The following is a 10,539-nucleotide window of genomic DNA, read 5'->3' on the forward strand; positions in this document are numbered from 1 at the left end:
TTCTTTAAAGTTAGCCCTTTTGAAATAAAAAACTCTAGTCCCAGATCTATTTTTGTTTATCCTTTCATCTAGTTTGAACTTAATTAGCTCATGATCAACCAAGGTTGTCCCCTACAACCATTTCTTCTATGAGGTCCTCACTACTCACCAAAACCAAATCTAAAATGGCATCCCCTCTTGTTGGTTATGTACCTGTATGTTGCATTGCTTGCATTTCACATGCTAAGACTACTCCACAGGGACTAATTCCCACATTCCAAACTCCTGAGCAGCTTTAAATAGCTACTTTACTCAATGCCCTAGCCTAAAATTATTCCTACTGTCTCACCACCTCTATGTCCCCCAAGTCTCCAAAAATTACTAGACCAGGCTAAACAGGATTTAGTATTGGAATAGTAATGGATTTAAGGTCCAATATCTGAAACCATAGAAACTTTTATATCAGGGATTCGCCACCTTTCAGAAGTGATGTGCCGAGCCTTCATTTATTCACTCTAATTTAAGGTTTTGTGTGCCAGTAATACATTTTAACATTTTAGAAGGTCTCTTTCTATAAATCTATCATATATAACTAAACTATTGTTGTATGTAAAGTAAATAAGGTTTTTAAAATGTTTAAGAATCTTCATTTAAAATTAAATTAAAATGCAGAGCCCCCCCGGTGGCCAGGACCCAGGCAACGTGAGTGCCACTGAAAATCAGCTCGCGTGCCGCCTTCAGTACGCTTGCCATAAGTTGCCTACCCCTGTTTTATATCATACCATCATATATATTTAGGGTAAAATCCTGGCCCAATTTTTCACTGAATTCAATGGAGACAGGATTTCATTTTTCTTTCATTTTGGCTTCCAGTCTTCTACTAATTCTGCTATGAACTTCTCCCTTGCTGGAGAGGAGAATAGTTATTTGGTCAGATTCTGCCTCCTAGGAAGCAATAATACTGAACTTACACATGTGTAATACTGATCAGAATTTGGCTCATTGTCCTTAAGAATTTTCTGTATTGAACATCTGTACCCTCATTTATCATATATATATATATTGTCTTTAAAACATAGACTGAAAAAAACCAGTTGTTTTAAAATAAATTCCAGCAGAAAATGGTAATAGTTTTAGTACTAACAGTTTTCTGCTGATTCCCAACAGCAACAATTACCATAGCCACTGATGTATTGAGAAGGCTTCCCACAGTAAAGATAAAGAAAGCTTTCTAATGAACAGTCAACAACAAATAGAAAAATAAAAATAGAGATGGCATGAGAGACCAAGCTAAATATTTCTCCCCGTATGGCTAATATTAAAACTTTATGCTAGGCAGTAATACACTCATAAAAAGATTTTGGAATCACTTGAGAAAGAAAGCTAATATGAATGATCGTGAATTAGGCTGGTTCCACCAACCACATTATAAACTTTACCTAGAAAAAAAATAGTAGAGAAACATTATATTATAAACATGCATATTTAAGCAGATACAGCTTTTTCTTTACATTGTCTCTAGCTTCAGCAGTTCAAGGTTTTCCATCTTATTGCAAAAGAATAGCACTGTCAGCTGAAGGAAGTGACTTCCATATCCAAATTCGGTATCTCAAACTTGGCTTGATATATTAAAAATACTTAATTCCCAAACTGTTTTGCAAAACATCAAGGATCATTGCGATCTACTTCCTCCTCTGGACTCTTATTACCAAATAATCCAGACTGGTATTATTTAAAGGGGGGAAATGCCAATCCTCTCGGCTGCATAATCAGTTAAATTATGTGGCTTTCATAATGACTTCCTTTGTCAGAAAGGACTATGCAGTGCAGAGGAGGTATCAGCCCAATTCTTATGAATTATACCCTTACTTCATAGCTATGTTCAGGATAGTTTCACAAGCCATTTGGTCACAAAGTGCTTGCCTTTTTATCTCTAGCTAATTGAAGGCTAGACTGTCCCAACCCTTGCTGAACCATGTTGGGGAGTAGGGACTCCCATTAGGCCCCTGCTCCATTTGTGATTCTGGCCACAATGTATAGAAGGGATGTAACAACCTGCATGGAATTTGGAGGGAGGGGCACAAATTGCAGAAGGCAAGAGTTTGGAAAAGGCACCAAAGGAAGGCAGTCTGTGTGCACATGGCTGGAATGCAAGCAGCAGTTTCAGAACAACTGTAAATAACTTCCTTCATAAAAAGCAAGTTAAATTTAGAAATGCAGTGCCCTCTTGTTATTACCAGCATGTGGAACATGAAACAAGTGGCAGCAATCAGCATAGTGAGACCCACAGCAAGGAAAACAGTGTGCTTAACAGGAAAACCAAGCAGCAGCTAGGAACAGAGCAAACAGGCAATACGGAGGGACTTAGACCAACATAAGAGCTTGATGTCAAGACAAAAAACCTTGCATGTGCATGGCAGCATTGGAAGCAAGAACTGTTTCTGTATACAGAGCTGACTAGACTAATCGATTCACAGACTCTAAGACCAGAAGGTACCACTGTAATCATCTGGTCTTATCTCTTGCATAACACAAATCATAGCACTTCTGCAAAATAATTCCTGTTTTAATGAGAGCATATCTTTTAGGAAAACATCCAATCTTGATTTAGACGTCGTCAGTGAATGAGAATCTAGCATAATCTTTGCTAAATTTTTCCAGTGGTTAATTACCTTCACTGTTGAAAAGTTACACCTTATTTCCAAACTGAATTTGTCTAGCTTCTGCTTCTAGCCATCAGAGCACTTTTCTCTGCTAGACTGAAAATCCCATTATCAAATATTTGTTCCCTATGTATGTAGGTACTTATAGAATATGATTAAGTCATCCCTTAACTTTTTCTTTGGTAAACTAAATAGATTGGGCTCCTTGAGTCTCTCACTATAAGGCATGCAAGACTTTAATCATCTTGTGGCTCTAAACCCTCTCCAGTTTATCAACATCCTTCTTGAATAGACCTGGATAGAATATACTGGTAGCAGCCACTCCAGTGTCAAATATAGAGGTAATATAACCTCTCTATTCCTACTTGAGATTCCACTGTTTCATTCATTCATTTGTCCTTTTGAGCCCAGAGTAGCACTGGGAGCTTATATTCAGCTGATTATCCACTATGACCGCTAAGTCTTTTTCTGAGTCTCTGCTTCTCAGGATGCTGTCCCCGTCCTATAAGTATGGACTGCATTCTCTGTTCCTAAGTATTTACATTTACATTTAGCTATATTAAAATGTATTTTTTTTCTGCTCAGCTTCCAAGCAATCAAGATTGCTGTGCATCAGTGACCCTTACTCTTCATTCTTTACCACTCCCCCAATTTGTGGGTCATCTGCAAACTTTATCAGTGATTTTATGTTTTATGGGGGGGATAAAGATGAGAAAATGAAGGTAGAGCTTTTTTTTATTATTATTTTTTTTTTACCATTTCACTGGGCAAAAAAGGACAAGAAGCAAGGGAGATACTGTTGCCAGGAATAATGCCTGAAACACTGATACAATTGAGTACTCCATTTGAGTATTGTGACCCCAAGACACAATGAGACTGTAGAAAGATTGTGTAGTTTGTTTTTTTTATTCCTCAAAACCAAGAAGCAGAAGAGGGAATATATACTTACATTACAGAGCTGTAAACTCTGGCATCCACATATAACTCTGGAGACATTAGAGTTCCTAATTAGGGTGAGGATTGTTTATGGGTCACATGATTCCAGCTTACAGAAGAGCTTGAGAGAAACAGATTTAATGTTAGAGAAATGCCTCCAAATAGCAAGGACAGCTGAACTGTCCAGGGCAATAATCAATGACGGACACTAGTGCAGAACGAGTACACATACTCAAGCTAAGGGAACTCAGGAAGCAGGAAAGAGACTGACCAACCAAGAATACAGACATAGTTCAGGGTATATACTGTGGAAAGTAGCATGAAAGGTTGAAAGAAAATGCCTAGCCTCTGGGCAACAGTGCAAGAGATGTAGGGAGAAAAAGAACCATGGTGTCCCAATACCACAGCTACCCCAGGAAGAAAAAGACAGCAGTAAATGCAGTGATTGATAATATATACACTTCCAATGAAGGAGGACATGTTCAGCATGACATTAGCATATCCAAATAATCTCAATGTACACACACTGAAGAAGACTGACAGCCATTCAGCTACTGCCAGCCATATTTGCAACTATGCTATTGGATCAACAACCAATTTGCTTCCAGACGGATTTTGGAGCAAGCTGTAAGGTAATCCAAGCAACACTCATTAGCAGCACTATTAGATAGGAGAACTGTGACCAACTGCTCATGATGCCCATTAAACCCATTCTGAATCCAGTGGGAAAATGCAGGATCTCAATAAGAAACTCACAAAGCAAGATATTATCACTAGGAGTTTATAATAATGAACATGCAGGAATATCTGGTCAGTAGGGCAGTGCAAGCCATGGATTTGATCAGAATACAGCACCAGAATTCCTCAATGTGAGAGAGGATGGAGAACAGTCACCGCGTTCCCTTTTCAGCATTCTAACAGACTACATGGACATATTTCAAGGAGATGGATACTTAGAAGACAAAATGAAGGAGAAAATAGACCTCCAGGTGCAGACTGTGAGATTATTAAAACACAGAGTTCTATTATCTCCAGTGGGGCTGTTGAAGGAACTATCAAGCCTGCAAAGAGGCATCATTACATCCATTGAAACTTCACGGAGTCGATCAGCGGCCCAGTAAAGAACCTTTAGGTAAACTGAAGATCTGTACTGACACCAAACCACTTAACAGAGCATTGAAAATTTGCTACCCATATATTACCCACTATATACAGGACAAAACTGTTCACTGTTTGTGATGCCAAGAATGGGTTCTGGCATATTAAGTTAGATGAGTCATCCAACCACCACACAACCATTGTCACACCTTGTGGAAAGTACTGCTGAGTATGAATGCCTTTGGGCATTGGGCCAGTCCCAGAGGTGTTCCTGTGTAAACAATCAGGCACTACAGGGACCCAAGTACCAAGATGTAGCCAATGACACTCCTATGGTAGGACAAGGAGATATCAAGGAAAAAGCACTCAAGGACCATGCTATCAAGTTGTGACAAACCTAAACAGGTATTGGGAGTGGGATATTAGGCTGAATGCAGACAAGCTGAAACTGAAGGGAACTTATAGGGATGGCCAGCTATTTCCTGTGAACCTTTGAGACAACTATCACACCATGAAGCAGTGTGAGAATGGTCTGAGACCCAAGAGCAAGTATTTGAAAGAGTAGGACTGGTACTGGTACCTCGCTTATGATTTTCTTTAAAGTACCACAACCCTTTGGAGCAGCTAGCACTACAAGGATATGCCTCAGAAGACGGCTTAGGAACAGGACTGATGCAAAGCCAGCATCCCATAACACTTTCAAGCAGAGACCTGACAGATGCAGAAAGGGGCTATGATACTGCCTCTGATCTTTGGAATGAAACAATTCCATCAGCCCACCTTTGGGCACAAAGGAGATAGGCAATCTGATCACAAGCCATTAGAAAAAAATCATAGAGAAGCTATTGCTGAGTGCCCCCAAGTAACTACAGCACATGTTGATGTTCAGAGTCCAGCATTATGATATGAGAATAAGATATTTCCCTGGAAAGTCTCACTTGGTAGCTGATACTTTGAGTGGGACATACCTTCTGAAGTCCCACCCAGAAGGCTCTGAGGGATGAGACAGACTCTATCAACCTGCTACAACATCTTTTAATCTCTGATGGGAGGCTCCAGGCAATTCAACAAAGCACCAAATAGGATGGGGTGCTACAAGCAGTAAAACAATTCATACCTGAGGGTGGCCAGATCACAAGGAGCAAGTGCCACAGGAAGTTAGCCCCTACTACCAAGTGAGGGATGAGCTGTGTGTGCAAGAAGAGATTTTGTTTGAAGGGGACTGAGCAGTGATCCCAGCAGATTTAAGCGCTGACACCTAGAATTGACAAAAAAATTAAACAGATAATATATGCATCAAAAATGCGTTTTGGGGGGCACTGAAACTACTCATGATTTCAGGTCACATTTGGCAAATATGGGAAAAAAAACCAAACCAAAACAAAAAAAAAACCCCACACCTGAAAAACTTTAGAAATGCCTAAACACTTTGTTATAAAAAATGTGATTTTCAATCACAATTCAAAATGTTACATTCTATCCAAATTAATTAATTTTTTTTCTTTCTTTCCCCCTCCTCCTCATTTCGTCAAGAAAACAAAACCCTTCAGCTCTGGTTTGAAAAAAAAAACAACTTTTTTTTGGTTTAGCCATTGATCAATTATTCGCTCAGCTATTCTGACATCATGAGTCGTATATATGCTTCAGACCTTGGAATAGAGGTGTGCCTATAACAAGCCATGGAATGCAACTACTGTCCAGGGATGAATGTCCAGATGAAAGTGTACATAGAAGAGTGTGAGATGTGCAAAGAGTATAATGATCAACAACAGAAGGGACTCTGAAGCCACATTAAATCCCAATGCATCCATGGGAAAAGCTCAGAATGCACCTGTTCACTTGTAATGACAGGAACTCCATGATCACAGTAGATTAAGTATTCCAATTTCAGGGAGGTGAACTATCTACACTACGATAAAAGACCCATGGCGTGGCCCTCACTGGGTGTCAGAGCCTGGGCTCCAGCCTTAGGCTGAACATCTACACTTCAATTTTTAGCGCCGTGAGCCAAAGTCAGCTGACCCAGGCTCTGAGAGTCAATGTTGCAGGTTTTTTATTGCAGTGTAGACATACCCTTAGGCAAGAACTCTGATCAGGAAACTGAAGGCACATTTTCTAAGGCATGGCATACCTGAACACTATGCTCGGTTAATGGGCCGCAGTACCCGGTAGCAGAATTCAACCAATTTAATGTCAAATGAGAATTTGAGCACAAGATGTCTTTCTCCTGGGTACTCACAAAGCAATGGGAAGGCAGAGTCAGCAATAAATACCTGGCAACAGAGACCAGAAGGAATCCCTGGAAATGTTGAGCTGTCAAAATACACCCTCTCCGGGACTAGATAGCAGCCCAGCAAGTCGACAAATGTTGGCACAAAAGATATAATAAACTGTTGCTAAAAGGAAAGATGTAACAATCTGCATGGAACTATTTAGAGCAGTGGCTCTCAAAGCCGGTCCACCACTTGTTCAGGGAAAGCCCCTGGCGGGCTGGGCTGGTTTGTTTACCTGCCACGTTCGCAGGTTCAGCCGATCGCGGCTTCCACTGGCCAATGGGGGCTGCAGGAAGGGCAGCCAGCACATCCCTTGGCCCGTGCCACTTCCCGCAGCCCCGATTGGCCAGTGGGAGCTGCGATTGGCCGAACCTGCGGATGCGGCAGGTAAACAAACTGTCCCAGCCTGGCCCGCCAGGGGCTTTCCCTGAACAAGTGGCGGACCGGCTTTGAGAACCACTGATTTAGAGGGAGGAGCACAGGTTGCAGGAGAGTTTGGAGGAATCTCCATTAAGTCAGTTTGTGTGCACATGGTATTGCAAGAAACCTACAGGCCTGTATGCTGTAAGACATTAGCTTCAGCAAGTTAGCATAAGGCTTGAGGCCTATGAACTTTGCAAGATAAAGAGCCCAGTGGAAAACTCCAAGTATCTGAGGAACTGAAAATAGAGTTTAAGGGAAAGTTCTGATCACAAGTACATGAGTCAACCACAGAAAAGTCCTGGCAACGAACTGACATACATAACAGGTACATGAGATACATCTAAGGCTAGCCTGCTTGCTTTCCTATATATCTTTCCTTATAAGTTTCTTATTGGTTTGATTATTTGTTTTATTATAATAGGTTTATATTAGAATATATTTTGGCTGTAACACAAGGGACCTACAGACCACATGCCGTATGTTGAGCTAAGGCAAAGTTAGCATACATATGTTTGGGACCTTTCACCTAGATAGATGGGGATGAGCTAAAGCATAAGGGCCACATGTGGCTAAGACCTTTAACAAAGAGCATGTGTTGAAGTAGGTTGGCATAGGGGGCTCCCTAAGTTCAGACCCTTTTAAACTTAACATGTATACCACAACTTGGAACTTGGAAAGAACCGAAATAAGAAATAATCCCATGCACCGCTACAGGCTGGGGACCGACTGGCTAAGCGGCAGTTCTTGCAGAAAAGGATCTGGGGATTACAGTGGATGAGAAGCTGGATATGAGTCAGCAGTGTGCCCTTGTTGCCAAGAAGGCCAATGGCATATTGGGCTTTATTAGTAGGAGCATTGCCAGCAGATCAAGGGAAGTGATTATTCCCCTCTATTTGGCACTGGTGAGGCCACACCTGGAGTATTGTGTCCAATTTTAGTCCCCCCACTACAGAAAGGATGTGGACAAATTGGAGAGAGTTCAGCAGAGGGCAATGGAAATGACTAGGGGGCTGGGACACATGACGTATGAGGAAAGGCTGAGGGAACTGGGGTTATTTAGTCTGCAGAAGAGAAGAGTGAATGGGGATTTGATAGTAGCCTTCAACTACCTAAAGGGGCATTCAAAAGAGGATGGAGTTCGGCTATTCTCAGTGGTGGCAGATGACAGAACATGGAGCAATGGTCTCTAGTTACAATGGGGGAGGTCTAGGTTGGATATTAGGAAGCACTATTTCACTAGGAGGGTGTTGAAGCACTGGAATGGGTTACCTAGGGAGGTGGTGGATTCTCCATCCTTAGAGGTTTTTAAGGTCCAGCTTGACCAAACCCTGGCTGGGATGATTTAGTTGGTGTTGGTCCTGCTTTGGGCAGGGGATTGGACTAGATGAGCTGCCGAAGTCTCTTCCAACCATAATCTTCTAGGACAGAGTTAGTACAAAAATAACAAATGTGATACTAACCACAAAAGGGCTGTGGTAACGAACTGACATATATGATAATAAGTTGAGATCATTGATGTACTAACCTATAGAAAAAAGACACTCCAACATTAGTAAGGTGATGAAATACAAATAAGGAAAAGGGGAAAAATCTGCTACTGAATATGAATTGAACATAACGGCATCAGCGTAACATATTATAAAAGTGGCATCCCAGACTAGGGGTGGTTGGAGAGAGATGAAGTCCTTGGGAGGTGGTGGAATGATGGCCCCGGGTGATGATGGGGAAGGTGATGGTGATGAGGAAGATGATGGCTAACATTTCAGGTTATTCTTCAAGGGTGCGAGTATATTGATGTGCAGATGTACATTCTGTAGTATGTCTATCTACCTTACTGAACTGGGGTGCTAAATGTATTAATAAATTATGTTTGTAAATACAGAAGAGTTCCTATAGTGCGAGTGTTGCAAATGTGCACATCGGAGTTCCCAGCTATATAATAATTTAAATAATAATCAGCCTGATCTTGGGACAAAATCCTGTCAATCCTCAAAGTGATAACGGAGGATTCTTAAGTAATATAATTAATACATAATCTAAAGATTGGGCATCAGGGTGGAGCAGGTAGAAAAGGGTAGTGAATGAGATGATGCTTAGAATGGTTCCTTTTTACTTTCCTGCCAGAGTAGCTGACCAGGCACACATGGGGGACTGAGTTGCTCCAGGAAAAAGAGTGATCTAACTTACTGTTCCACAGAGCAAGGGGGAAACAGGGGAGTAATTGTGACTCCATGAATCACTATTCATTCTCTGGTCTTCTCCTGGGTTGTGCAGCTATGCACCAACCCTTACTCAGGACAGATTATAACATTACAATCTAGCCACAAGAATTCAGATTCTTCTAGAGACTAAAAAGATTCTTCAATTAACACTGCTTTCTGTTGATCAATCCTATTTGATGGAAGGACTCAGCGAGAAAGTTTCAGTATCATTTCCTTCACACTTCGACCTGTTCCTCCAACTTTGGGCACTCAGACACCTGGATCAGTGAGCTAACTGATGCATTGATTGACATCATATTTAGTGAATTTCTATTTAAAAAGAATAGTTTTCAAGGCCAGATTTTCTAACATTGACTTTTCCCCTCACTCTCCCTTATATTTTTTTTCCTTGGAGATCCATGTTGAATTAACCGCAGGTCTAGGTAAAGAAGGCTGAATGGGATGCCCTAACAAAGTTTATTCTTCATCTACAGGGATCATTAATGAGGAACATGGAGCAATCATACTGTCCCAGGGCCAAATGTAGAAACTGAAACCAAGAAGATTAAATCAGCAATAATATTTCAGATATTTATTTTTCTCTCCCTTAATCAGTTATATTTTGAGACTGTAAAAAGCGAACTATTATGTTGAATATAATTTACATATCAGCATCACAAAAAGATCTCCTTTCATCTTAACAAAACCCTTTGCACGCTGTTTCATTGCTAATCACAGCTACAGCTCTGATCAGCATTATGGCCCAAACGTTCTAAGGGACATACTCCTGTGGTTAGTATAATGGAAATGTCATCCCCTGGGCACTTTAAATCTATTTAGAAAATAAAATAGATCTGAAAAATAACCAGAATATAGTTACATAGATTATTTCTCCATATACCTGGCAAAGCTTTCAAGTATTCTATTAAGCATAACCACTAAGTGACCTGACCATTTTTCTGCCCA

The sequence above is a fragment of the Mauremys reevesii genome, linkage group 3, assembly GCF_016161935.1.
Source record: "Mauremys reevesii isolate NIE-2019 linkage group 3, ASM1616193v1, whole genome shotgun sequence".
Lineage (NCBI taxonomy): Eukaryota > Metazoa > Chordata > Testudines > Geoemydidae > Mauremys > Mauremys reevesii.